Here is a 27,973-nt window from a genome sequence, read left to right as displayed (position 1 = left end):
CTGATTGTAATATGGTATTGTATGGTACATTTTTGTAAACCAGTGATAATAAATTCAATGCAAAAAGTAAAGTTTTTCTATTTCTTTTACTTTTCTAGTTGCTTTTAATTTTGGGAGTATTAGTGTCATTTTGTTCTTGTTGCATTTCTTGTTTATGTTTGCAGTCTTTGAAAATAACATTGAAAAAATGGTCCACTAAGGTCCTAAGACAGGGGTGTCAAACTTGATTTCATTGAGGGTTGAGTTTGGCCTTGGAGGGCCATGGTGGGTGTGGCCGGGGTGGGTGTGGCCATGGTAGCCCTGGCCAGCTTAACCTCATTCAAGTTGGGGACACCTGTGGTGGTCAAGTGGTAAGGCAGGACTTCCCTGAGACCCTCCCTCACTCTCATTATAATCCTCCTTCCTTCCTTCCTTCCTTCCTTCCTTCCTTCCTTCCTTCCTTCCTTCCTTCCTTCCTTTTCTTTTCTTCTTTTTCCTCTTCATTCTCCTTTCTTCTTCTTTCCTCTCTTTCCTTATTTTTCCTTCCTTGCTCTCTTCCCATCTTCCCATCTTTTCCTTTGTCTTTCCTCTTACCTTTTTTCTCCTTTCCTGTCCCTTCTTGGATGCTCAGATGCAAAAGGGGAAACATCGCTGGCAGAGGGCTGCAGGAGGCCGTCAGGGCCAAAAAGGGGGTGCACTCCAGTGGTGGGTTTCAAATTTTTTTACTACCGGTTCTGTGGGTGTGGCTTGGTGGGCGTAGCTTGGTGGGCATGGCAGGGGAAGGTTACTGCAAAATCCCCATTTCCTCCCGATCATCTGGGACTCGGGAGGCAGAGAATAGATGGGGGCGGGGCCAGTCAGAATTTTTACTACCAGTTCTCTGAATTACTCAAAATTTCCGCTACCGGTTCTCCAGAACTGGTCAGAACCTGCTGAAACCCACCTCTGGTGCACTCCATTTTCGCCGGCAGAGGCACTGTGGGCCGGTCCTTTGCTGTTTCCTGGCTGGCCCCCTGGGCTCGAACTAAGCATCCTGCAGACCGCATCTGCCTCGCAGGCCTTCAGTTTGACACCTAAGATCTCAACCATCGGATAGGATGGGGAGGAAGTGGGCTCTTCTGTCATCATCCGTTGTTCAGAAGAAGGTTGCCCCTGGGAGAAAACCATCTTCAGTGGCTGAGCATAGTTAGGCACCAGATCATCACTGGTTGACAGAAATGCACCATGCAGCAACCCCATAAAACTGCTCCTAGGCCAGCGAGGTTGCCCGTGGAGAAAACGGCTGCTGCTTTGAGATCGGCCAGTCATCGGTGCCTCTTTCTCCTGGAAAGCCAGTTGAGGAGGTTGGCTAGGCTGTCCTCAAGACGTATTTCTTGAGCCCTGCGGTGTAAATAAATTTGAAGAAAATGACTGCATCTGAATACAAAGAAAGCGCTGATGTGGCAGGAAGAAACAAAAGGAAACACAGGTTGCTCTGCCATTCCGTCCTTGACACGAGCCGTGACTGATAGCTTCATTTTTCTTCAATGTACCAAATTGGCATACAGAGCCGTATATATGGTTGGTTATTGCCACGTGTGATGTCGGAGGTCCTGAAGAGATGGCATGATGGACGAACGATGCTGTATGGCCAGATGGGTGCCAGAACTCTTGGCCTTTTCAACTTCATCTCCCAGAATTCCTGAGCCAGCAAGGCTCAGAGTCAGCATGGCTGGCTCAGGAATACTGGGAGCTGAAGTACACAGATCGTAAAAGGACCATAGCTCCACAGCCCTGCTGCATAGGAACAGAATAGAATAGAGCTGGAAGGGACCTTGGAGGTCTTCTAGTCCAGCCCCCTGCTCAAGCAGGAGAGCCTATACCATTTCAGGAAAGTGACTGTGTAGTCTTTTCTTTAAAACCTCCGGTGATGGAGCAGCCACAACTTCCTTTTTTTAAATATTTTTTTATTGAATTATATTCTAGTACAATACAAGTAAAATCGGTTAGACAGTCTTAATTTATATACAAATTGGATACATTCTTTTATTATAGTGTCTCATAATTTACCCATTTGTTCTAATATTTACACTATCTCTTATCCCTTCTTTATGCGATCTTCCATCCAATTATACCAAAGTCCCCACACCGTACAGTATTCCGAGTCCTCTTTCTCATTTATCTCATATGTTAGTTTACTCATCTCGGCACATTCTAAGTTTTTCTGAATTATATGTTCTTCCAGTGGTGTCTCCTTTCCTTTCCAATGCTGTGCGTATACTAATCTAGCTGCTGTGATGATATGTATAATTAAATACCTCTTTTTTTTCGCGTATTTTCTTTTTAGTACTCCCAGGAGAAAGGTTTCGGGCGCCAGAACTATTTTTTCTTCAATTACTTCTTGTATCCAATTTTGGATCTTTTTCCAATACTTCCAATACTTCATCGCTTCGGGGCATGGTCACACTTCCAGCGTTTTGGGCTTATGTTTGGGTAAATTTTTGCTAGTCTTGCAGGGACTAGGTGCCATCTATATAGCATTTTGTATTGGTTTTCTTTAAATGATGCTGCTTTTGTCAATTTATAATTTAAATTCCAAATTGTTTCCCACTCATCCAAATTTATACTATGACCTATGTTTTTTGCCCACGCGATCATTTGCTCTTTTACCACCTCTTCTGCCCTGTGCTATTCTAATAGGTAATTGTATAGTCTGGCTAGAATTCTTTTTTCCGGGCCTATCAATAATTTATCAAAACCATTTGTTCCCATCTCTATTCCAAATTCCTCCTTATCTTTTTGATGTCTCGATTTGATCAGCAAGTATGGCCACCAGTCGATGTGGATGCCCTGTTCCCTTAATAATTCATTAGTTTTAAGATTTCCACAGCTATCTAAGAGCTCTTTGTACCTAAACATTTTGTCGATTTCTAGTGTGTTGGGGTATATCATGGATTCCATTGTTGAAAGCCAATTCGGAACTTTCATGTATTGTTTTTGTCTAATTCCCTCCCAGGTTTGTATTAGCGCGTCCCTTGTCTTGTGTCTGTGGAAGTATGTTTTTTTCTTCTTTTCTTTGTCCCATAAGTAGGCATGCCATCCTCTTTGTAGGTCATGCCCTTCCAGAGTTAAGGTTCAACTTCTAGTGGCAAGCTGTTCCACTGGTTAATTGTCCTCCCTGTTAGGAAGTTTTTCCTTCATTCCAGGTTGTTTCTCTCCTTGATTAGTTTCCATCTGTTGTTGGAAGCCCATCCTCCATTTCCTCCTCCAATCTACCACATAGGGACTTCTGTCCTAGATAAACAAATAAATACAATAATCTAAAACCACTTGTAAACAATAAATCAAAAGTTCCTGATACTGACATGAGTTTCTCTCAAATAATATTAGCAGTAGTAGACAACTGGGGTTTTTTCCCCCCTCCTTGAAGCTGGGCTGCTCATAATTCTCACTTTGATTCTAGAGTGGAACTGATTTGATAATCTCGGATGAAACCTACTTTCTGCTCACTTCACGAGTTATAAAAGCACTAAGCTTTTAAAGAACCGAATCCTATTTTCCTCCTCCAAGTCCATCAACATGTGATGGAAAGTTTGCAAGGATCTTTCCCTTCTGAACAGGCTGTACAGAACAACCAACAACCAATTCTCATAATGTGAAATCTGAGCCTTTTTTGCCCCTTTCTGTAAATTTCCTCTGCCTATTGTTGTTTATTCACAGCGTGCATTTTAATTGCAAACGCCCCACTGTTATTAAGACGGCTATTATGAAAGACACACACTTTTAACTTCAAATGTCCATGAATTATTAAGACCAGGGTTAGCAGCCGAAATATGTCATCGCATATAAAAGCCTGGTGGCTTGATTGTATCTTAAGATAGAAACAGAAAGAGCATCTAAGTTTATTTTTTTATTATTATCATTGTCATTATTATCACTATTATCATTATTATTCCCTGGGACAGAGGGAGAAAATGGGCACTTATTTATTTATTTTTTAAGCAAGTGGCTTAAGTCTCATGTCTGACCCACCACCCCGATTTTCCTCTCCTTCTACCTCCGGAGGATGCCAAGCGCGGGCAGCCTTCTTTGGGAAAACCGGGCGTGGCTCCCCCCTCCGCCCGGGCCAATCAGGCGGCATCCGGAGAAGATTGATGAGGGGTTGCTAAGGAGACAGCATCCTCTCCCTTTCCGAGGGACCAGAGACGGGATTTGCTCTCGCCGGACAGCAAGTTCAACAGCTGGAGCGCCAGCTCGCCAGGGGCTGCCGGCCGCGCGTGCGGGCTGGGGGGGCGTGCACGCCTGGGTGTGGGGGGCTCCCAAGGCCGCCCTCCAAGAGCGAGCCCCCCGCTTCCCGGTCCCCTTCCCCAAATGGCCCCGGAGAGCGGGAGGCGGCGGGGGAGGCGGAGGCGCGCCCTGGGCGCAAAGGCGCTGCAGCAGAGCGCATCCCCGGAGAGAAGCTGAACTTCTCCCGCCGGGCGAGCCGGGACGGAGGGCGAGAGCTGCTTGCTCGGCCGCCGCTCTTGCCTGCCCCGGGGCCCTGGAGGAGCTGCGCCCCGGAGCCCGGCCAGGAGGAGGCGAAGAAGAGGAGGCCGAGGAGGAGCGAGCGGGGGACCCTCCCCGGCGACCCCTCCCCACCGCCTGCCTGCCTGCCTGCCTGCCTGCCTGGGCGTCCGAGGAGAGGCGGACGGGAGGATGACGGGGGTGGGGACGCCTGCCGGGAGCCCAGCAGCGGCGGCGGCGGCGGCGGCGGCAGCAGCAGCTCCGGCCAGGCACGGTAAGCAGACCGCCCCCCCCTCCTCCCCTTTCCAGGCGGCCGGGGAGGCTTTGGAGCGGCTCCACCTGGCCCGGGCTGAGCAGCGGACACCTGTCTCCCGGCTGCTGCGGCGGCTTTGGGGTGGGAGCCGTGGCTGGGCTGGTGCAGAAGCCTTTCCCCCCTCCTGGGGCTCTTTGGCTTTTGAATTCGCCTGCCTGCATCCCGTGCCTTCTCCTACTTTGGGGAGAGGAAGCCCAGCGAAGAACTCTTCTTACGTAATATGCGGGTTTGGGGGGTTTTGGGGGGGGGGGCACGTTTTCTAGCGGAGTTCAGTAGCGGTGCTGTTATTTTGGCTGAGATCCCGCGCAGGTTGTTATTAAGCACTTGCGTTCTGCTGGGATTGGGTTCGAGTAGGGTTGTGGATTGAATAACTGTGTTGTTTTGGTAAGCTCCTATCATGCCAGGACTTTATTGGTGCTTATTAGTCCCCTGTAATGAATCCTCTTTATTATCTTGATAACTATCTTGTAGGCTGTTGGGAAGAAAGATATGGGAGTGGAGTCAGCCTGAAATAATATTTCAGGTCTTAGTGGGGATCAAGGAACTGGGTCTCATTTTGGCTAAACTCGGGTATGGATGAAGTCCCTTTTGGGGGTTATGGACAGGCTCTCTCTGCTAGGAAGTGCCCGAAGTTTTTGTGTGGCAGTTGGCAAGTGCGGTAGATTTAGCACAAAGCATCTCTAGAGAACAGGTATTCTGCAGTGGAGGTGGGGAGAGGGACAAGAGGGAAGAGAGAGAGAAGCAGGGGCTGGAAAATTGCATGTATAGAAACAATATTTGGGGAGAAAAGACATGCCAAGGAGGGTGGAAATAACGGGAGGCTTGAATATCAGGATGATTTGGCTTTTCAAGGAGAGAGGGAGGGAGGGGAGGGAAAGAGGGAGAGAGAGAGATTAAAAGATGCTAGTAGTGTAGAGTTGGTCTTTGTGCCTCATGGTTTGGGTAGAGTAACATGACAGCATAATATTAAACCCTGACATGATGGTTAAACACAGAGTTTCAGCCTGGTTATTTCTTGAAGCTTCCTTTATTATATGATAGAGGTGTTTCTCCCAAATCAAGTTGATAGGTGAAGAAGCATTCCTTTGGGAAGGCCTCTTGTAGGTGGCTCTTGGGTCTCCCTTCCTGTCAGGGTTCATCTATGGGAAAACATCCTAATGGATCTAATGCTTCCATTAGACATCGTATCTTCTGTCCTGCAAAAAAATCTGTCCTTCCACAGCAGTCTAAACTGGAGAGACCCATTGGATCTCTGCTTCCCGTGGGGGTTTCAGATCAACAGATATTCTGGTACAACCCACACAACGTGTCCTGCTCCCCATGGATTTCGAATTATTTATGTACTACCTGGTGTCCACGAAGCCGTGAGCCTTTGAACCTGACTTCCTCTGTTTCTATCCTACAACAGCTTGTATTACTGTTGAGTGTGTGTCCCTATTCTGTTTGATGTTCCTGACTGGGTAGAAAAGAGTCGCTTGCCTTGAAGGGCGAAAATGCCACCTTCTCTACGCTTCTTTGGGACTTTGAGAATAGGGCATTGTGTGCAATTTTTTCCCTCCAGAAGGTGACATGCATTATGGTGATTTCATTTGATTTTTTTTTTTTTTACAAAATCATCTCAAACAAAGATCAATACCGTTGCTTGCAAAAGGAGCTCTTAGCTTCATAGTGTATCTCGGGAAAGCAGGTGTACATTTTCGTGTCTTCCTTTCCAGCAGGTGTGATCAGCTGAACTGGGGTGGGTGTGGATGCTTCATTTTTCAGTCTCTTCCTTCTCTGAAAGGAAATTCAGCTGGCCTGAATGGGACAGCAGCACCGTAGCACGAATTTACACACCTATAAATATTTTTTCCCTCCTGGTCATATGTCCCTGCTAAGCTGTTCACCGAATGTAGGAGTCGCCTGATCAAATATCTTGCCACAGAACAATGACAAAACACCCATTCCTCTCCCTTCCACAGGATGGAAGATGCTACCTGCAGATTTCAGTCGTAGCAATCAAAATAAAAGAATGCTATTTTAGGAAAACCAGGAGGTTTAAAACAGTCTCGCTCTGTGTGTGCGTGCGTGTGTGTGTAAAAAAGCATTTCCAATAGTAAAACCATCTTTCACTTTCAGAGAAGATCAGAAATTAAACATTTTTTTGTTTCACTGATTGGGGAACAGAACCATGAAACTGCTAATGCATATAATGAGATACTTCAACTGTTTATAGTCCTTTATTAAAATACCTTCTAGCATCCAGGAATTATCCATGGCTTTAAGGTCAACTGTCATAGAGAAAGGCAAGATTTTTTTTAAAAAAATTGATTTATATGCCGCCCTTCTCCAGAGACTCAGGGCGGCTTACAATGCATTAAGCAATAGCCTTCATACTTTTGTATATTTTTACAAAGAGAAAGGCAAGATTTTGTTCCCTTCAAATCCGATTAAATGGAGACCAATATAAATAAAAATAAGTATGACCAAGAAATTCTAAAGTTATAGCATGATAGAGTATGCATGGCCCGGGTTTATCTGTAATATCTTCTTGGTTCTGGAGTAGAAGATCCCCCTGGGTACTTCAGGCTAAATTGGGAGATAATAACAGAATCACAGAGTTGGAAGGGACCTTGGAGGTCTTCTAGTCCAACCCCTTGCTTAGGCAGCAATCCCTAGACCATTTCAGACAAATGGTTGTCCAATCTCTTCTTAAAATCCTCCTGTGATGGAACACCCAGCTGGGAGGAGGGATATTTTTTAGCAGAATAACAAGGAAGAATCCTTGGAGGTTTTCCGATCCAAACCCCTGTTCTAGATGGAGACTCTACACTACAGTCTATCATTCTGGACAAATGGCTGTCCAGGCTCTTCTTGAAAACCTTCAGTGATGGGAGCACCCACGACTTCTGGAGGCCAGTCATTCCACTTGATCCCACTTGGAATTAATCCAATTAATTGTTAATTGTTCTCACTGTCAGGAAATTCCTGCTTAGTTCCAGGTTGCTTCTCTCCTTGATTAGTTTCTTTGGGGCAGCCCCTGAGATACTGGAACACTTCTATCATGTCACCCCTAGTCCTTCTTTTCAATAAACTAGACCTACCCGATTTCAACAACTGTCCCCTAATTATCTTTGTTGCTCTTCTTTGCACTCTTTCCAGAGTCTCAACATCTAAAAAGAAGAAGAAAACAAAGGCAGACTTTTCTTCTTCTAAGAAAATTAGAAGCATGCATAGTTTGAAGTTTGCTTTCTAAAGTCCTTTAGAACGTTTTGCTACTTAGTAGAAGCCATGCGTAGAAGTGCATTTGAAGTGGGTGTGGGGAGGAAGCAGATCCTTTAAGTGTGGTGCCTCTTGGCAAGCAGATGCTGAAAGCTGGCACTTGAAATGAAGTGAATGCTCTCCCTGGAGGGTGTTAAACCGGGCACATTCGCAGACTAAATGTTACAGTCAACGCTAAGCAACCATGTGAATTAGCCTTCACCCAAAGGTTTTGACGGATCTCAGTTCTGGGTGGCTTTTAAGCGATCCAGTCCACTTCTAAGTATCAGCATGTATACATTTCCTATTTTTCCTGTAGCCACAACCACAAAGAGATAAGTCTAAAAATTCAAGGAAGTAGTCAATTAACATTAATTAATTGAATCATAAGCTTCCCCTTCCCCCATCTTCCATAAAGTAAAGCTTTGCTCATCCACCTCTCAGTGATTGAAGGCAAAGCTCTTCAGCAAGCATGCATAAGGCCAACAGGTATCTCTTCTGATATCTGTCAATCCCAAACCTCAGATCCTAGTGTAGCAGAGATCCTAGTGCATTAGGATCTCTTCTCTTCTCTCTCCCTCTCTCTCTCTCCCTCTCTCCCTCTCTCCCTCCCTCCCTCCCTCCCTCTCTCTCTTTCTCTCGCTCTCTAAAAGTAGATGGATGATTTTGGCATGGGCGATTTTAATCCAGTTGTTTTTAAACCTCATAGCTCCTTTCCCTCTCTAAAGAACTGCCCGACTAGGAGGGTGGGGCTCTTTTCAGCCAAAGAAAACTTTAGGCATTTCCTGATCTTATTATTCAGTGAAGGTCATCCTTGGCAAATAAAGGCAGGGACGGTCGGGACTGATAGAAGCAATTGTGCATCACAAATTGTCTTCCCACCTGGATGGCCATGGCTGCTAAGCTGGAGGAAGCAGGATAAGTTCATTGGAGGTAAGATAACTTGATGAGCTAATAAGAGGAGGAGAGGGGAGGGGAGAGGAATGGCAGGAAGGGGAGGGGAAGGGAAGGGAAAGGAAGGGAGAGGAGAGGGGAAAGAGAGGAGATGAGATTGGGGAGGGGAGAAGAGAGGAGAGGAGAGGTGGAGAGGGGAGAGGAAGGGAAGAGAAGGGAGGGGAAGGGAGAAGAGAGGGGAAGGAGAGGAGAGGTGGGAAGGGGAGGGGAAGGGAAAGGAGAGGGGGAGGGGAGGAGGGGAGAGGAGAGGCGGGGAAGGGAAGGGAAGGAATGAAAAGGGAAGGGAAGGGAGAGAAGAGGGGAAGGGGAGGAGGGGAGAGGGGAGAGGCGGGGAGGGGAGGAGAAGGGAAGGGAAGGGAGGGGAGGGGAGAGGAGACGAGAGGAGAGGGTAAAATCTTCCTGTATAAACACTCCCTAGTCCTCATGGTACACCATGAGCCATGCGGTGAGTGGTTCCTTCAAGCAGGAGATCTTTGTTGTGTCTGTATTTTACACCTTCCGTTTTCCCTCTTCCCATAAATAATACCGTTTCTTTATTGCACCAATCTTCATTTTCCAATCAGTGACAAAATTCTGGCAGGCTCATCTTTAGTTCTACCAAGAGTCATCCTCAGGGCCCCTCCATAGTGTAAACACTTCTCCACTCTGAGGTACTTTGCTAGCTTAAAGCATCTGTCAGTCAAATCTTTATTGGGGTCACAGACTTCGCTGTCTTTTGGCTAAGCTCAAGCAGGGCCGAGCCGAGGACTTTGTGCAGTATCTGTATGACAAAATCGCTCAGATTCGGGAAGGACTGGCCTCTGACTGGGTATGTCCGGACGGGATGACTGAGGCCGGTCTTGAGAGTGTTATCTGGGGGGAGTTCGATCCTGTGGCTCCCGAGGACATGGACAGGGTCCTGGGACGGCTGAACGCGACCACATGTTTATTGGACCCGTGTCCCTCCTGGTTGGTACTGGCTTCCCGGGAGGTGACACGAGGCTGGCTCCAGAAGATTGTTAACGCTTCTTTGAGTGAGGGGGTCCTGCCGGCCGCTTTGAAAGAAGCGGTTGTGAGGCCCCTCCTCAAGAAGCCCTCTCTGGATCCGGCTGTTTTGGCTAACTATCGTCCAGTCTCCAACCTTCGCTTTGTTGCGAAGGTTGTTGAGAGTGTGGTGGCGCAACAGCTTCCCCGGTACCTGGATGAAGCTGTCTATCTAGACCCGCTCCAGTCCGGCTTCCGGCCTGGGTACAGCACGGAAACGGCATTGGTCGCGTTGGTGGATGATCTCTGGAGGGCTCGGGATAGGGGTTGCTCCTCTGTCCTGGTCCTGTTAGACCTCTCAGCGGCTTTTGATACCATCGACCATGGTATCATGTTGCACCGGTTGGCGGGGTTGGGGGTGGGGGGCACCGTTCTGCGGTGGTTCTCCTCCTACCTCTCTGACCGGTCGCAATCTGTGTTGACGGGGGGGCAGCGGTCGACCCCGAGGCACCTTGCTTGTGGGGTGCCACAAGGGTCGGTCCTCTCGCCCCTTCTGTTCAACATTTATGTAAAGCCGCTGGGTGAGATCATCCGTGGCTTTGGGGTGGAGTTCCATCAGTACGCTGATGACACCCAGCTGTACATCTCCACCCCAGGCCACCCCAACGATGCCCTTGAAGTGATGTCCCAGTGTCTGGAGGCCGTGCGGGCCTGGATGGGGAGAAACAGGCTCCGACTCAACCCCTCCAAGACCGAGTGGCTGTGGCTTCCAGCGTCCCGATATAGCCAGCTGACGCCATCGCTGGCTATTGGGGGCGAATCACTCGCCCCCACGGAGAGGGCTCGCAACTTGGGCGTCCTCCTGGACGCACGGCTGTCTTTAGAAGATCATTTGACGGCCGTGGCCAGGGGGGCTTTTTATCAGGTTCGCCTGATACGCCAGCTGCGCCCCTTTCTAGATCGGGACTCTCTACGCACAGTCACTCAGGCACTAGTCATTTCCCGCCTGGACTACTGCAACGCTCTCTACATGGGGCTCCCCCTGGGGTGCACCCGGAGGCTCCAGCTGGTCCAGAACGCGGCCGCGCGGGGGATTATGGGGGCGACGAGGCGCTCCCATGTGACACCTCTCCTGCGCGAGCTGCACTGGCTCCCAGTGGTCTTCCGGGTGCGCTTCAAGGTGTTGGTGACCACCTTTAAAGCGCTCCATGGCTTAGGGCCGGGGTATTTACGAGACCACCTTCTGCCACCAATAGCCTCCCACCGGCCAGTACGCTCGCACAGAGTGGGCCTCCTCAGGGTGCCGTCCGCCAGACAATGTCGGCTGGCGACCCCCAGGGGGAGAGCCTTCTCTGTGACGGCGCCCACCCTCTGGAACAACCTTCCCCCAGAGTTACGTATAATAACAGACCTCCGGATTTTTCGTCGGGCCCTGAAAACCTATTTATTTCAACAAGCTGGGCTGGCCTGAGTTAAATTTTAAATTGATTTTAAATTGGGTTATCTTAATTTCGGCCAAAATATTTAAATTATTTTAATACTGTTCTTAAATTTTGTATGCTTTGTTTTTATCTTGGCTGTGCACCGCCCTGAGTCCTATTGGAGAAGGGCGGTATAGAAATTTAATTAATAATAATAATAATAATAATAAAAGCGTAGTAAAGCATCCATTGCAGCCCTGACATTTATCATCTCAATCAGAATTAGATGTAATGAAAGCAAAATCCATATTAAGGTCAAATCTTTATTAAAGCCCTTTAAGATTTCACAATGATGTGCAGGTTTCCAAGTCGCCCAGAAATTCTTCATCAAGCAAATCATAAAACTGAAATGAAGGTGAAAGAAAGAAAGAAAGAAAGAAAGAAAGAAAGAAAGAAAGAAAGAAAGAAAGAAAGAAGAAAGAAAGAGGATTTCTTCTCCACTCGGTTGCAATCTTGGGCGGCACCTAGCGCATATGTCAACCGGGCCTTTCAGTTGAATTTAAATTTGCTTTGCAAAGATCAAAACACAACGTGAATCCCCATTTGGGGGAATAAGCAGCCGACAATATCTAATAAGTGGCTTAGCTGGAGATTATTCACACATTCCATTAAGATTGTAACTGAGATTAAACATGTCCTGAATAGCATCCACCTTCCCCCTCTTCTATCACACTCATTGTGTGCCTTTGTGTGTGTGTTGTGTGCTTTAGCTGTCTTTGCTGATGAAAACATTTGGAAGACTTGCCTGTTTGTTTTGTGACTGAGTTGTCCTCCTGCACGTGTGGATCTGATAAGAGTTTTTGGACTGAGGTTCTGTTGCAGAGACATAGAGAGCTACTTTTGTTTTGCCCCTTATAGGGTAAGATTTGTGAAATACATCTGGATAATAAAATTTGGAGAATTTCTCTGTAAAGCTTCATTTTTGGGGGTGTAGGTTAGAGTTTGGGTGCACCTAAAGTTAGTCAAGGAGCTCTGACCCTCTTTTTTTATGACTAAGCTTGAGAGAATATTAGCATAGTCCAAGTCTGATTATCTGCTTCATGTCATATTCAGAACCTTGTTCTCTTCTCACCAGAAAGTATCAACATTCCTTGTATGACTTGGGATCAATATTCATTTATTTATTTGTTCAATTTATTTGCCACTCACTAACCATGGGGATACTCAAGACGGGATCAATATTGCGGGATCCAATCTGAGTCGTTCACCAGGACCAGAGATTTAATTTTCCAAGATTTTGGACTCGTGCTGGAGCCCATCCCCAGGGAACGCCTCTCTCTCTCTCCTGTGTCACATAAACTGGTCACTTTTTCTGGGGATGGGCTCCAGCATACGTCTGAAAGCTCAGAATTAAGCCTTTGGTCCCAGTGACCGACCCAAGATTGGACATTATCCTGAGACACGTAGATTTGCCTTCATTCCTTGGGATCAATATTGCGCATATTTATTTATTTATTTATTATTCGAATTTCTATACCGCCCTTCTCCTTTCGGACTCGCATATACCATTTTATTAATGTGTGTAGAAGCTGCTTAGGGCATCTTACCTGCACACTCCTAAAACACGTGGCAAGAAATAGAGTAGACCGCCCACAAAAAATACAAGTCAAGAAATACGCTAATTACAAATGCTATGCGGGTTCAAACCTCTGCAATTGTTGGATGGGAGGCCACTAGGAAACCTTCAGGAGGTAGACTAGATTAGAAAGTTTAGGAAAGAAAAATCCAGCAGGAGGAAGAGGGAAATGACTTTCACGTGGTTGCCAAGAAGAAGAAAAAAATGACATGGCTGGATTTGTGAAATCACTGTGAGTTGAAGTCCGCTTGAAGGGGAACGTATCTCAGGCAGAACGACGTGGCAGTGGGGCCTGGGTCAGCTGGGAGCTTCACTTTGATGGAGCTGCTCTCTTTTGGCCTTTGTGTTCCACTAGGCAGCGGATCAATAGTTCTCATCTTTCACTCACTGCCTAGTATTTTTCAGCTTTAACCACTAGAATAGAATAGAATAGAATAGAATAGAATAGAATAGAATAGAATAGAATAGAATAGAATAGAATAGAATAGAATAGAATAACAGAGTTGGAAGGGACCTTAGAGGTCTTCTAGTCCAACCCCCTGCCCAGGCAGGAAACCCTGCACCACTTCAGACAAATGATTATCCAACATCTTCTTAAAAACTTCCAGTGTTGGAGCATTTACAACTTCTGTGTTCCACTGGTTAATTGTTCTCACTGTCAGGAAATTTCTCCTTCGTTCTAAGTTGCTTCTCTCCTTGATGAGTTTCCACCCATTGCTTCTTGTCCTGCCCTCAGGTGCTTTGGAGAATAGCTTGACTCCCTCTTCTTTGGGGCAGCCCCTGAGAGATTGGAACACTGCTATCATGTCACCCCTGGTCCTTCTTTTCCTCAAACTTTAGATATATGAACTTCAACTCCCAGAATTCTGGCTGGGGAACTTTGGGAGTTGAAGTCCACACATCTTCAAGTTGCCAAGGTTGAGAAACACTGGGTGAGATGCCTACAAAAATGTGTTTCCTAAATAAGTAAATAAATAACCCAGCATAGTGAAATCTGGGAGCCACGCATGAATAGTGAAGAAAGAAAGAAAGAAAGAAAGAAAGAAAGAAAGAAAGAAAGAAAGAAAGAAAGAAAGAAAGAAAGAAGAGGGAGGGAGGGAGGGAGGGGAAGGGAAGGGAAGGGAAGGGAAGGGAAGGGAAGGGGAAAAAAGGAGGGATGGAGGGAAGGAAGAAAGGAAGAAGGAAGGAAGGAAGGAAGGAAGGAAGGAAGGAAGGAAAGAAAGAAAGAAAGAAAGAAAGAAAGAAAGAAAGAAAGAAAGAAAGAGTCATCCCAATAACTTAAAGCCTCAATTTGTTTTTGCCCAAATATCAATGCTCACCTTTTGTGTTTAAAAAATGGAGGAAATGGCTTCCCCAAATATCGGTGGGTGCTTTCCATAGGACCTTTAGAAGCCTCTGCACCGAATGCAGCTCCCCCCTAAGTGAGCTCCCCTTTGGCCACCCTTGCTTTTAAGGGGGGGGTCAGGGGACATGGGAATAGCAGCTCCCCCCGGACTCTACGGGGCAGCTCCGGGCCCAGAGCAAGGCTGGACGTGAGAGGACTGATGAATGGGCTCCCTCTTTCGAACCATTGTTGTTCTGCTAGATTCACAAACTGGAGGGACATTTGCACTCTCCCGGAGCCTGCCAGCCTCAGCTTCCCAAAGCTTATTCTTCAGGCTTCTCAGCAGCAAAAGAAGGGTGGGAATCGTAAAGCCCTTGAACATTTGGTCAGCAGCCTTTGCCAAAAAAACCCCCCAAACCCCTTCCAAGCTCTACCCCTCGGCAGGCAAGGAAGATCTAAAATGAAGAACTAAATCCACCTTGCCAGTGGATTTATTTAGATCTGTTTTTGAAGGAAGCATTCTCCGATCGGCCATGTGCTTCCAGAATACCAATCAGGATGGATTTATTCCTTTGATGGACTAATGCATTAAGTAACCCCTGCTGACTTAAAATCCTCATGAAGAGGGTGGCACGGCTTTCTCTAACCTCTCCATAAGCCCCCCCCTCCTGAAAGGATCTCGAATTAATCGCACGATTTAACTCAACTCTGCACTCCCTGAGAGTTGGGGGGGGTTGGAGATTGTTTTAAACCCCAAGAGGAAGAAGTTACAAGGACGGGACGGGACGGGATAGCATAGCATAGCCTAGCATAGCAACTGTGGAATGGAATGGAATGGAATTCTTTATTGGGCAAGTGTGATTGGACAGACAAGAAATTTGTGCATAAGCTCTCAATGTACAAACAACACAGTGATAGATCATGGATCATAAATCATTCGTCGTAAGATACAAACAACAAGTGATCAATCACAAGATACCAATAGGTAGTAGAAAATAGTAGGACTGATGAGAAGTTGAGAAGGGTAACAGGAATACAGATGCACTGTCTTCTGCAACACGTTGTGGGGAGAGAGAAACATTAGCCTACAGTAGCAACAAGTCAGAAAGACATAGTAGCATCTTTTTGACTCATGACTGTTACTCAGAGGAGAAGCTGCTGCTCCCTTCAATAGATTCACAGAGTAACTAAACTGGCGGAGGATTTAAATTAAGGGGAAAAGGCAAATGAACTCAAGAAAAACTTCACAAAACGTACCAAGAATCTGACACAGATATAAACAAATCCTCACTCCACCTTATTTGTCATCAGACTGTAGCTTAATGCATTGATCTAAACCAGTTACTTTTCACCCAAATCCCTCCTCTGTCCCATTGTTCTCCATAAACACTCTCTATCTATAGTCAGGAATAATTGTGATTTACGACCAGGGGTGAAATCCAGCAGGTTCTGACAGGTTCTGGAGAATCGGCAGCAGAAATTTTGAGTAGTTTGGAGAACTGGCAAATACCACCTCTGGCTGGCCCCAGCGTGGGGTGGGAATGGGGATTTTGCAGTATCCTTCCACTGGAGTGGGGTGGGAATGGGGATTTTGCAGTATCCTTCCCTCCTGCCATGCCCACCAAGCCACGCCCACCAAGCCACGCCACGCCCACCAAGCCACACCCACAGAACCGGTAGTAACAGTAACTTCACCACTGTTTACAACCAATATAACCATAGTTTCAGCTTGGATGGCTGGGGAATTCTAGGAGTTGAAGTCCACAAGTCTTAAAGTTGCCAAATTTTAAAGTTGCCAAGTTTGCAGAGCCCTGCTTTAGATTTTGGCTCCAAAGAGTAAGTGTGGAAGCAGCTACAGGACACTCCTCTCTACTCCTGCCTTGGGGACTGGTCAATCCTCCCATCTGCAATGCACATCATTGCTGCCTTTGAATTCTTTCTCTTTTTAAGCAAAATAGCTTCAGGGCACTTGAAAATTAACGACCCACTAGAACCCCCTGAGAACCAGCCCTGGGAAGAAGCATGGATACAGGAAGGTTATACGGCATGCTAATGATTGGGACTTAGGCTGGCCTAAGTCAGCTCAATGTGCTAATAATCAGTGGATGTCATCACAGTTACCTCTGGCCTGTCCTATACTGCACTTTAACAGGCCCTGTCGGTTAATTAAGGCCCATCCCTCTATTCCCAGATTTAATTCCATAGAATTTCCTGAAGAAATAAAATAGTGAAAGCAAGCAATTCTCCAATTCCTAAAAAGCCTTCCATCGGATGGGACCAAGGAGAAAAGTCTGTGTAGGTATTTACACAACCATCATCCATGGCATCACATGATCCTTGAGGTGTCTGGAGGGTGATGTAGTTCTTGCAGAGATTTCTTTTCCTGGGTTCTGGGTCCTGCATGGATGCCAAGAAAGCACAAAGCAGTCGGTGATGCACTTTCAACACGTTTTCCGTGTGACCAGGAGCCCCACTTTGGAGCAATGAATTCCTGTGTGTTAGTTTGGGCTTCAGATGGAAGTCCATTCATGAACCATCCACCATGTTGCCTTGTAGAATTCTTTTCTGACCTCTTGGACTAGACTGGCATTGGAGTTTCCCAATTATTAGTGCTTCAATTTCCATGTCTTGGGGGTAAAATCTGACATTTTCAGATTGACATGGCTTCCATGTTCCTCCAGGGCCTGCCCCAGGGGTTCTCTGATGTGACTCAGGTTGCAGGTCACAGATTGGATCTGTTTATATTGAGCTGTGGTGGCCCAGTGGTTGGAATGCAGCATTACAGGCTGACTCTCCTCGCTGCCAGGAGTTCGATTCTGACTGGTTCAAGGTTGACTCAGCCTTCCATCCTTTCCATTCTTGGGTAAAATGAGGAACCAGATTGTTGAGGGCAAGAGGCTGAATCTGTAAACCATTTAGAGAGGGCTGTAAAGCAGTTGTATGAAGTATGTTGTATGAAGTATGTATGAAGAATGTTGCATGTAGTTGTATGAAGTATGAAATGGAACATAAGTCTAAGTGCTATTGATAATGCCATTACATCACAGAATATGTGGTTGGTTTGAGCTCCGAGTTTGGCGATTTGGTTGCAAACATTTCGTCCCCATTTGAGGAGACATTTTCAGTGCACTTTGGATGGAAGTGAGACACTGAAGATGTCTCCTCAAATGGGGATGAAACATTTGCAACCAAATCGCCAAGCTCAGAGCTCAAACCAGCAACGTAACTACCAACCCAAGCTACTAATATTCAAAGACATTTCAACATCACAGAATGCTGGATGAATGGTCTGCAGATGGAAAACACACATGTGGGTTTGTTCTTTGATCAGATCACTTCCTGGTCCAAACTAGACAATTGCCTCTCAGGATGCTCACAGGGTAGGAGGACCAATTAGTAGATGTCCAGGGTGGTTTTTGAGTCCAGAAGGATTCCAGCAGATGCTTGGGGATTTATCCAATATTCTAATGGGCAATTTTGTAGACAAGAGACAACCAAAGTTCATAAGACATTTTCTATCAGATCATGGGTGATGAAGTAGATATCAAGTTTCGAGGTCGTCTTGAATAAAATGCATTTCAAACAAAATCTTTGAAGAAGAAAACTCCTATTTATTGAGCACGACATCCTAACCTGACTCCAAACGAAGCCAACACTGACTTCCAGCCCCAAACCCTCCCTTTCCGTTACCCACTCCCCTGCACTCATTGGCCATCTTCCAAGTCATCCTAATCTACTCCAGCTCAAAGGAATTCCCCCCTCCCATCTCATCTCCTCGGAAACATTATCTCCAGGGAAAATAGGTAGGTGAAAAGTCAGCTGTCCCTTTCCAGACGCCTTCGCTTCTCCTTCTTATGTCAGCACTAGAGTAAATGCAGGTTGAAGTGCTGACAGTAGAAACAAGATGCTTAGCGTACAGCTGCCAAAAAACCCAAAAGTGAATTGCAGTTCACATCTGGAAGTCCATGACTGAGCCTAAACTCCAGCTATAAGGAACGAAAACATCGCTACTTTGCCTTGTTAATGATCTCTATCTCTAATTATATTCAGCAGCCTGTCCCAAAGGTGCTTTTTCAAGAGGCAGCTGGACTTTCTGGCTTTTCTTTGAAGATGTTTCACTTCTCATCCAAGAAGCTTCCTCAGCTCTGACTGGATGGTGGGAATGGAATCCAGTCAGAGCTGAAGAAGCTTCTTGGATGAGAAGCAAAATGTCTTCAAAGAAAAACCAGAAAGTCCAGTTGCCTCTTGAAAAAGCACCTTTGGGACAACGTGGCCTGGATGACAGAGAATCTCCGTAGACATTCAGCAGCCTGGTTTGAGATTAGTCATCCCCTGTAAGGCAGGGACAGGAACAGAATATTTATGATGCCTTTATTGTCTTTATTAAATTTGGAGATCAACATAATTTTCAAGAACTCCAGGTGGCTACCACAATAAAAAAAAAAATAGTCACGCATAATAATAGTTAAAACAGCCAACAGCAAATGATAAACATTGAATTAAACCAAACGAGGCAAAAACAGTCTAAACAACCCAACACAGATGGTGCCGTCCAATTAATTTCTCAACGCCCTCCAGAAGACTTTCATTGTAACCCTCTTCCCAGACGGCCAGCAAAGAGGGGCTACTGTAATTTGGGGGAGTCAGAGGAAAACTAGGATGTACAACTGGTGTCCTTAATGAATAACAGACCCTCTCACTTCCTGTCCATTGGGAGCCACCAAAAGCAATTTAATGGGTGGGTCAATTCTGATTGGAGAAGACAATCCTTGGACCTAGGACCGAAGCTTTAGAGGGCTTTAAAGGGGGGGATGGTACTTTGAATTATGCCTAGAAATATCTGTGGAGAGCCTCAGTCATACAAGTCCTGGCTGTCCCAAAGGCAACGGGATTTTCTTGATTTTTTCCTTGGAAACATTTACTTTCTCATTTAAGAAGATTCTTCAGAACTGAAGAAGCATCTTGGATGAGAAGCAAAACATTTTCAAGGGGAAAAAAAACAAGAAAGTCAAAAGCAGTACTTGTGAGAGGGACCTTGGAGTCCTAGTGGACTATCGATTAAACATGAGTCAGCCGTGTGCGGTGGCAGCCAAAAAAGCTGATACAATCCTGGGTACAAACAGAGGCACAGAATCAAAATCACCTGAAGTGTTAGTACCACTTTATAAAACCTTAGCAAGGCCACACCTGGAATGCTGCATCCAGTTTTGGTCACCACATTACAAAACAGATGTTGAGATTTGGAAAAAATGCAGAGAAGAGCAATTAAGATGATAAAAAGGCCTGGAGATTAAAACATGAAGAACACTTGCGGGACTTGAGTTTGGCCAGTCTAAAGAAAAGAAGGACCAGGGCGACATGATAGCAGAGTCCTAGTATTTGAGGAGCTGCCACAAATAAAAGGGGGTCAGCCTATTGTCCAAAGCATCAGAGGACAGGACAAGAAACAATGGATGGAAACCAATCAAGGAGAAATTCAACCTGGAATTAAGGAGAACAGTGAGGACAATTAACCAGTGGAACAGAAGTTGCCTCCAGAAGTTGTGGGTGCTCCATCACTGGGGGGGTTTAAGAAGAGACTGGATAGCCATTTGTCTGAAATGGTAGACGGTCTCCTGCTTGAACAAGAGGTTGGACCAGAAGACCTCGAAGGTCCCTTTCAGCTCTATTCTGATTGGTTTGCCCGTTGAAAAAAACATCTTTGAGATATGTCTAGAAACCTACTGGAAAGCAAGGCAGAACCTGTGCTATAGTCTTGGTGACAAGTCTCAGCCAAATAAACAAATGGTACATTCTGAACTAACTGCAGTCTGTGAGTGGTCTCCAAAGGGATTCCTGCTCCCCCCCCTTCACCCCGGTGATGATGATGATGATGATGATGATGATGATGATGATGATGATTTCAATTTATATATCGCCCTTCTCCTATTGGACTCAGGGTGGTGCACAGCCAAGGATAAAAAACATACCAATACAAAGTTTAAAATCAATTAAAAGAATTATACAGCTTTGGCCCACAATTTAAAACAATCCAATTAAAACCCAATTTACACTTAAAAAGCTAAAAAGCTAAAAAGAGCTTAAAAGGGGGGTGGGGTTTCACGCCAGTCCTGTTTAATGGAAAAGAAAAGTTTTTAGAGCACGGTGAAAGGCCCGGAGATCTGGTATCTGGTATGATGCCTTTGACATTATTTTGTTGACTGAGACTACTAGCATAAAAACAGTTGTAAAATTGAGTCAGGTCATGTGGTGACCCACTTAACAACTGCAATAATATGACCAAAATTCCAGGTTCAGTTGTGGACATTAAGTAGGAAATACCTGCACCCACTTTTCTCATTTACCTTAGACTAGTGTTTTTCAATCTTGACAAACTTTTAAATATGTGGACTTCAACTCCCAGAATTCATGCTGGCTTGGGAATTCTGAACGTTGACGTCCATCCATCCTAAAGTTGCCAGATTTGAAAAGAAAAAAATGCCGGAGGCCATCAGCATCCACTAATACTAGAAAGTTCCGTGCCTGGGGTCCTTGTTTTACTTCCTAAAAGCAGCTCATTCTCTCATGTCTCCTTAAATTAGGAGACCTCCAGGTTTTCCTCGTAAGTTTTCAATGCCTGTAAATGAAGCCCTGCTCTCCATCTTGGAACCTGGCCCAGTTCTTCTCCGTAGCGCTTTATGAAATCCCTCCTTTGTCAAAAGCCTTCTTAAGATGAATGGAGCTCGTTCTGGAAGCCCATCCTGTTGGAGTCCCGTCCCACGTTCATTCAGAAAATGCCCTGGGTGGTCCCTGCAACAACCGAGAGGAGAGGGAGAGGAAGCCAAGAGGCTGATTTCAAATGAGTTGCGTGTGGTTAATGAGAAGAAGATGGTTCCCAATGGGTGGCTCTTCAAAAGCCACGGGGCGCCTGGAGATCATGATGAGCTACAGAGGTGGAAATGCCAACCAGAGGTGGGGTTTCAGCAGGTTCTGACCAGTTCTGGAGAACAGGTAGCGGAAATTTTGAGTAGTTTGGAGAACCCGTAAATACCACCTCTGACTGGCCCTGTCCCCATCTCTTCTCTGCCTCCCGAGTCCCAGCTGATTGGGAAGAAATGGGGATTTTGCAGTATCCTTCCCCTGCCACGCCCACCCACCAAGCCACACTCACAGAACCGGTAGTAAAAACATTTGAATCCCACCACTGACGCCAACCTTCTTAAAACACGTGAGGCTGGGATCACGAGTGGTTTGGTGCTGGCTTTCCTGACTCGCTCCAACCAACAGCACTCCCAGGAACCCTCCCTCTCTTAGAAAGCCCTAGGAAGTACCACAGGATCCCATTCATGCACAACAGCTTCAACGTCTTGGCTTCTCCAGGGAGGAGCTCCTAAGGATGGGTCGTCAGCAGGCACTCAGCACATTTAAGTCAGGTTATCAAAGACTGGAAGCCCATCAGAACGTTTTTCCAAGCAGTCAAGCTGACTAGCAATTGTGGCCAGTAACCATAATAAAATTCATTCATTCATTTGTTCATTCATTCATTCATTCATTCATTCATTCATTCATTCATTCATTCATTCACAGGTTGTATTTCATGCTGGGCATCTCAAGAGGCATGTGTGCTTTGGCCTGAATTTCTTTTAACAAGTATAAAGATTGTCCCGATACACATTTTGCTGTGGTTGTGCATGGCTCACTATTCCATCCATCAGTGTTTTATATTACACCTGTTTCAATGCCCATTTACAATATCTTGATCTGCAGAAATTCATAAGTGTGCGCTGCGATTTCATTCATTCATTCATTCTTTCTTTCATTCATTCTTTCATTCATTCTTTCATTCATATAGCTGCCCATCTAACCTGACTGGACAGCTCACTAGAACAACAAAAGTAATGTCCAATATTGAAATTCAAGTTAAATCATTCTTTAACACTCTTTCAAGGCCTACAATGACCTCTTCATGCCAGAATGAAAGAGTGTGTGGGTGTAGCATGCGTGCATGTGCACACTACTAGTAATTTAATATTATAGACATCAAAAATCACTAGAAATGACCAAAATGGTGTTATGTATATTAATTATTGAAGTTTCCTCCTTCCCTCCCCTCTTTTCTCCCTCCCTCCCTTCTTTTTCTCCTTCCTTCCCTCTTTCCTCCCTCCCTCCCTCCCTCTCTCTCATCCCTTCCCTTCCCTCCTTCCCTCCTTCATTCTTTTCTCCCTCCCTCCCTTCCTTTTCTCCTTTCTTCCTCCCTCCCTCTCTTTCTTCTTTCCTTCCCTCTGAGCTTTCTTTCCTTGAGCTCTTTCTGCAGTACAGACATTTTTTCCTGGGTTTTAAAAAGTCTTGTAGCACGCAAAGCAATTCAGCAATAGGTCTGAGAGAGTGAAGGATATTCTTTTAAAAAGGGGGTATTATGTGGCACCAGAGGACATGTTTTATTCATATGAATGAGAAATAAACCAAATAACATGCATTGTCACTCTTCAATCCTGGGCTTCTCCAGTTTTCATAATTCATTGTGATTTGATTTCATTAGACACAATGGGAACTTTAGCAGAAAATATGAATATTGACTGGAGGAGAAGTGTCTGCTTTACAAAGCATGCACCAGTCCAGTCCAGCTCAATGACCTGAAATGGGTTTGTCATCCTGATGTCTGCTTAGAGCATGTCTCCCACCCCCGCAAAGGTGACTTTTGATTGGTCATATGTTGATGTCCACAAAATGACCATGAATGATAAGCTTCTTCTCTCCATTCCAAGGAATATTGTTAATATTAGAATGTTAATACCACTTTATAAGGCCTTGGTAAGGCCACACTTGGAATCCTGCGTCCAGTTTTGGTCGCCACGATGTAAAAAAGATGTGGAGACTCTAGAAAGAGTGCAGAGAAGAGCAACAAAGATGATGAGGGAACTGGAGGCTAAAACATAGGAAGAACGGTTGCAGGAATTGGGAATGTCTAGTCTAGTGAAAAGAAGGGCTAGGGGAGACATGATAGCAGTCTTCCAATCTCAGGGGCTGCCCCAAAGAAGAGGAAGTCTGACTATTCTCCAAAGCCCCTGAAGGCAGGACAAGAAGCAATGGATGGAAACTAATCAAGGAGAGAAGCAACCTAGAACTAAGGAGAAATTTCCTGACAGTGAGAACAATTAATCAGTGGAACAACTTGCCTGCAGAAGTTGTAAATGCTCCAACACTGGAAGTTTTTAAGAAGAGATTAGATAACCATTTGTCTGAAATGGTATAGAGTTTCCTACCTAAGCAGGGGGTTGGACTAGAAGACCTCCAAGGTCCCTTCCAACTCTGTTATTCTGAATAACCCAAAATATTCATGGAGAAGAGCTACCGCACAAATAAAAAAAATAACTTTAATTTAACCTTCCGCTACTTTATCAAATGCATGGGTTTTATTGCTGTTCTGCTCTGCCGTTTTCTTTTAAGTTAAGTCACACCAAAAGGGTTTTGTCCTTTGTTGAGGAAATGAGACAAAGAGGAGCCCTGAAGATGATACAAAAGACCATCAGGGCCTTTTCGAGAACAAACGATCATTCTCTCTCAACCATCTTTTTATTGATAAAAGACAATTATCTGTAGCTCAGGGTTGACATGAGGGGTCCTGGGTGCTCTCTGAGCTTGGCGATTTTTTTGCAGATGTTTCATGACCCAAATTATGTAACATCATCAGTGCTAGAAGGGAATGAGTTTGCAAGGAGGTGGAGGAGGAGGAGGAGGAGGAGGAGGAGGAGGAGGAGGAGGAGGAGGAGGAGGAGGAGGATTGTGGGGTCCTTGGTGCTCTCTGATCTTGGCTGTATTCTTGCAGATGGTTCATGACCCAACTAGGGAATATCATCAGTGCTAAAAGGGAATGGGTTTGCAAGGAGGAGGAGGAGGAGGACTGTGGGATCCCGGGTGCTCTTTGAACTTGGAGCAGGGGTGAAATGCTACCAGTTCGCACGAACTGGTAGCGGCACCAACGCAAGTCTCCGCCCACCCACCCGGACGTCATTACTTCTTGGTTTTAACCAGGAAGTAACTTGTTTTTGACCCTCTGCACATGCGCAGAGGGTCCAAAATTGCACGTGATGCACGCACGTGCACAAGCGGAGTGAACATGCGCACACGGCACGCGCACTTCCGAACCGGTAGGGAAGGTAAGTAGATTTCACTCCTGGCTTGGAGGTTTTCTTGAAGACATTTCATGACCCAACTAGGTAACATCTTAAGTGCTGATGTTGTCCCCCAGTTGGATCATGAAATATCTGCAAGAAAACCACCAAGCTCAGAGAGCGCCAAGGACTCCTCCATTTTTTAACATTTGTCCCCTCCTTCGTGAAGTTTAGGGAACTTGTGCTGCAAAGTTAAAGGGCCGCCTGCAGGTGCATCGGGCAGCGTTTTGTTCGCCCAGGTGAGCTGCTGACTCAGCTCCCATCACCTAATGAACCTGTTTGGGATGCAGAGCAGAAAGACGATGAAAGCACAAAGCGTTTTCCGTCTTTCACACATTCACCGCCGAGTGTCGACTGAGCGCTTCATTAGTCATCACTGAAGTGGCAACGCTGGGAAGGCTGGGTGCCTTAGGGGAGGCAATTTAAGAAAAGAAACATCTTAAAATTGCTTTTCAAAGTTAAAACCCCTGGAACTTCACAGGACTCTGCTGGTTTTAGTCTGGATCACAGATGAAGAGCATCCTTCCTTATAGATTGTGATGGGATAAGCCAAGCCAACTGGAGAAAAGGAGAGTGGCTATTGTCTTTAGTTCCCCCCCCCCCGAAATACTTTGGTGTGTGTGCCTTTCCTCACCTTCTGGGCACTGAGGAACAAATGTGTGGATGTCAGCGTTGGCCACGAGGTTTGCAGTTCTGCGGAGGTGTGAAAGGGAAGAGTTGATTCATGTTCACATCTGTCTAAGGCGATGAATCTTTGGTGATCTCTATGCACAATTAGGCTTTCCCCAACAACGAGCAACAGGCAGGCCTTGTGGATTGGCCTACAATGTGCGCGGGGTGAGGAGTTGAGCAGACCACGAGTGGCCTGGAGCAACCTCGGTTCCTGACGTGGGTTAGTAGAGTCCAGGGCCAGCAAGTTTTAATAGAATAACAGAAGAGCTGGAAGGGGCCTTGGAGGTCTTCTAGCCCAATAACAGATCCCACCTCCACATACAAGTTCAAAGACCCCCCACCTAACTGCATTTTGGGTTGTGTAGACAGCCAGAATCAGAATCAGAATAGAGTTGGAAGGGGCCTTGGAGGTCTTCTAGTCCAGCCCTCCCTGCTCAACAGGAGACCCTCTACCATTTCAGACAAGTGACTGTTCAGTCTCTTCTTTAAAACCTCCAGTCATGGAGCACCCATAACTTCCAGTGGCAAGCTGTTCGATTGGTTAATTGTCCTCACTGCATGGAAGTTTCTCCTTAACTTCAGGCTGCTTCTCTCCTTGGTTAGTTTCCATCCATTGTTTTTGTCCTGCTTCTGGTGCTTTGGAGAATAGTTTGACCCCCTCTTCTTTGTGGCAGCCCCTCAGATATTGGAACACTGCTATCATGTCCTCCCTAGTCCTTCTTTTCTCTAGACTGGCCAACTCCAAATCCTGCAACCGTTCTTCGTATGTTTTTGTCTCCAGGTCTTTAATCCAGGGGTGAAATCCTACCGGTTTGGACCGGTTCAGGAGAACCACTGGGGATTATGGGCATCAGTTCACTGAACTGGTAGTCATTACCCCTCCTTGGCCCCACCCATGCCTGGCCAGTAGCCACTCACCTCTTCCGGCCACTCAATATTCCACAGAATTCAATGTTAAATGCAGCAGAGAGAATGCTAACTTTTCTCCCTCCATTCAGAACGGAGCTGCTGCAAACTGTCCCTTTAAGGTAGTCCCCAGGAGGGAGGGGGACAGGGGGAGCAGCTGGAATGGAGCCGTTTTCGTGAAAGGCAGGAAAATGGGGAAGGGGATTTTCCTGCCTGTCATCCATTCCTCAGTCTCAGCACAGACGGAGGGAAGGATGGTAGGCAGGAATATTCCCCTCCCCATTTTCCTGCCATTCGCGACAAGGAGTGGCTGGGAGGGGAGGGGCCAGTGAGGAGCCCCTCGATGTGAGTGATGTCAAGTTGGCCACACCCACCCAGTCACATGACCTCCCCCCCACAAGCCACGCCCACAGAACCGGTAGAGGAAATTTTTTAATTTCACCCCTGCTTTCATCATCTTAGTTGCTCTTCTCTGCATTTTTTTTTTCCAAAGTCTGAACATCTTTTTTGTAATGCGGTGACCAAAACTGAATGCAGGTTCCCAGGTATGGTCTTACCAAGGCTTTATAAAGCGGTACTAAAACTTCACGTGGTTTTGTTTCTATGCCTCTGTTGATACAACCGAGGATTGTCAACTTGTCCAAACTGAGTTGGGGGAAAATGAGAGTTTTTTTTTCTTAGCTCCAGTGTATATTTGTGATTTGTGTCTTATCGTTTCTCTCATACTCTATATGTGCTTATTATTAAGGTCAACGGGACTCAGGGAACAAAACTGCATTATGTCAACCAGCCTCTGAGCAAAAGTGACTTCAAGATTGCGGCTGATTCCCTTTAACAAGGGAATCAGCTTTAAATATGGTTTTAATTATCTAAGTGTGTACATATCAGCAATATTAAAAAGGATGGGTAGAATTAGAGTAAACAAGAGAAAAACCATTTCTCTGAAGACTTATCCTTTCACAGTGCCTCTGTTTATGTCTTTAATTCTCTGAGTAAAGCAAGTAAGCCCAATTTTCTTCCCACCAAGAAGTGCAGAAGACTCTCCACTCTAAATTCCAACAAAGCTCTATTTCTCAAAAGGTTCGATTTAACTTTAGTTACGCACTATTATTTAGAGCAGATTCCTGAATTTGGGACATCAAGGTAGAGCAGAGGTCTTCGAACTTGGCAGCTTTAAGACTTGTGGACTTCGACTCCCAGAATTCTCCAGCCAGCTGTGCTCCACTGGCCGCGAGCAGAGCCACAACAATGAAGAGATAGTCAGGAAGATACTAGATTGTGCAGAAATGGATAGATTGACATTGAAAATTAAACAGAAAGAAGATGTAGAATATTATCAAACATGGCATTTATTTTATCCATAGTTGGAAAAAAGGGGTGGAGATTAAGAATGTAAAATTGTACTGTTAAGCAAATTAAATGCCCAGAGAACAAGATGTTTATTAAGCACTAAGAAATGTATTTAATAGAAAATCAATTAAAAAAGAAAGAAAGAAATCCAGTGCTGGAGCACCCACAATTTTTGGAGGCAAGCTGTTTGACTGATTAATTGTACTCACTGTCTGGAAATTTATCCTTAATTCTAGGCTGGATCTCTCTTTGATAAAGCTTCCGTCCTTTGCTTCTTGCATTCTGCTTCTGCATTCAGGTGCTTTGGACACCAGCTCAAGGGGGTGCAACTCTTCCACATTTCCAATGTGATAGTACCCAATTTTCTTTATTCACTTGGAAAATATTCTTTCCCACTAGGAAAATCACGACTTTATTAGACCGTTCTGTTTTATAAATCTCCATTTCATACTGCGTAGGCTGGCTTTAATTGCCAGATTAGTTGTGTCCTATGGAGGCAGCTTTAAAAATCTTCTGTTTTTGGAAATATTCTTTAGCATCCTTCCTGTAGCTTTATACAGAAACTGAGCAAAATCCTTTCAT

The 27,973-nt window shown here is 45.6% G+C and overlaps 1 protein-coding gene across 1 annotated transcript in view; it reads left to right on the top strand.

The window, feature by feature from the left end:
* Positions 1-4,090: 4,090 nt before the first annotated feature.
* GRM3 (glutamate metabotropic receptor 3) overlaps positions 4,091-27,973 on the top strand; it is a 75,587-nt gene continuing 51,704 nt past the window's right edge. Inside the window, exon 1 of the mRNA XM_060694943.2 lies at positions 4,091-4,735. The gene's annotated coding sequence lies outside the window, so the exon portion shown is untranslated. The remainder of the gene's footprint in view (positions 4,736-27,973) is intronic.

Source organism: Pantherophis guttatus, chromosome 7 (genome assembly GCF_059756535.1).
Source record: "Pantherophis guttatus breed Tessera chromosome 7, ASM5975653v1, whole genome shotgun sequence".
Lineage (NCBI taxonomy): Eukaryota > Metazoa > Chordata > Lepidosauria > Squamata > Colubridae > Pantherophis > Pantherophis guttatus.
Note: the sequence above shows the minus strand (reverse complement) of the source record. Positions and strands in the feature narration are given on the sequence as shown.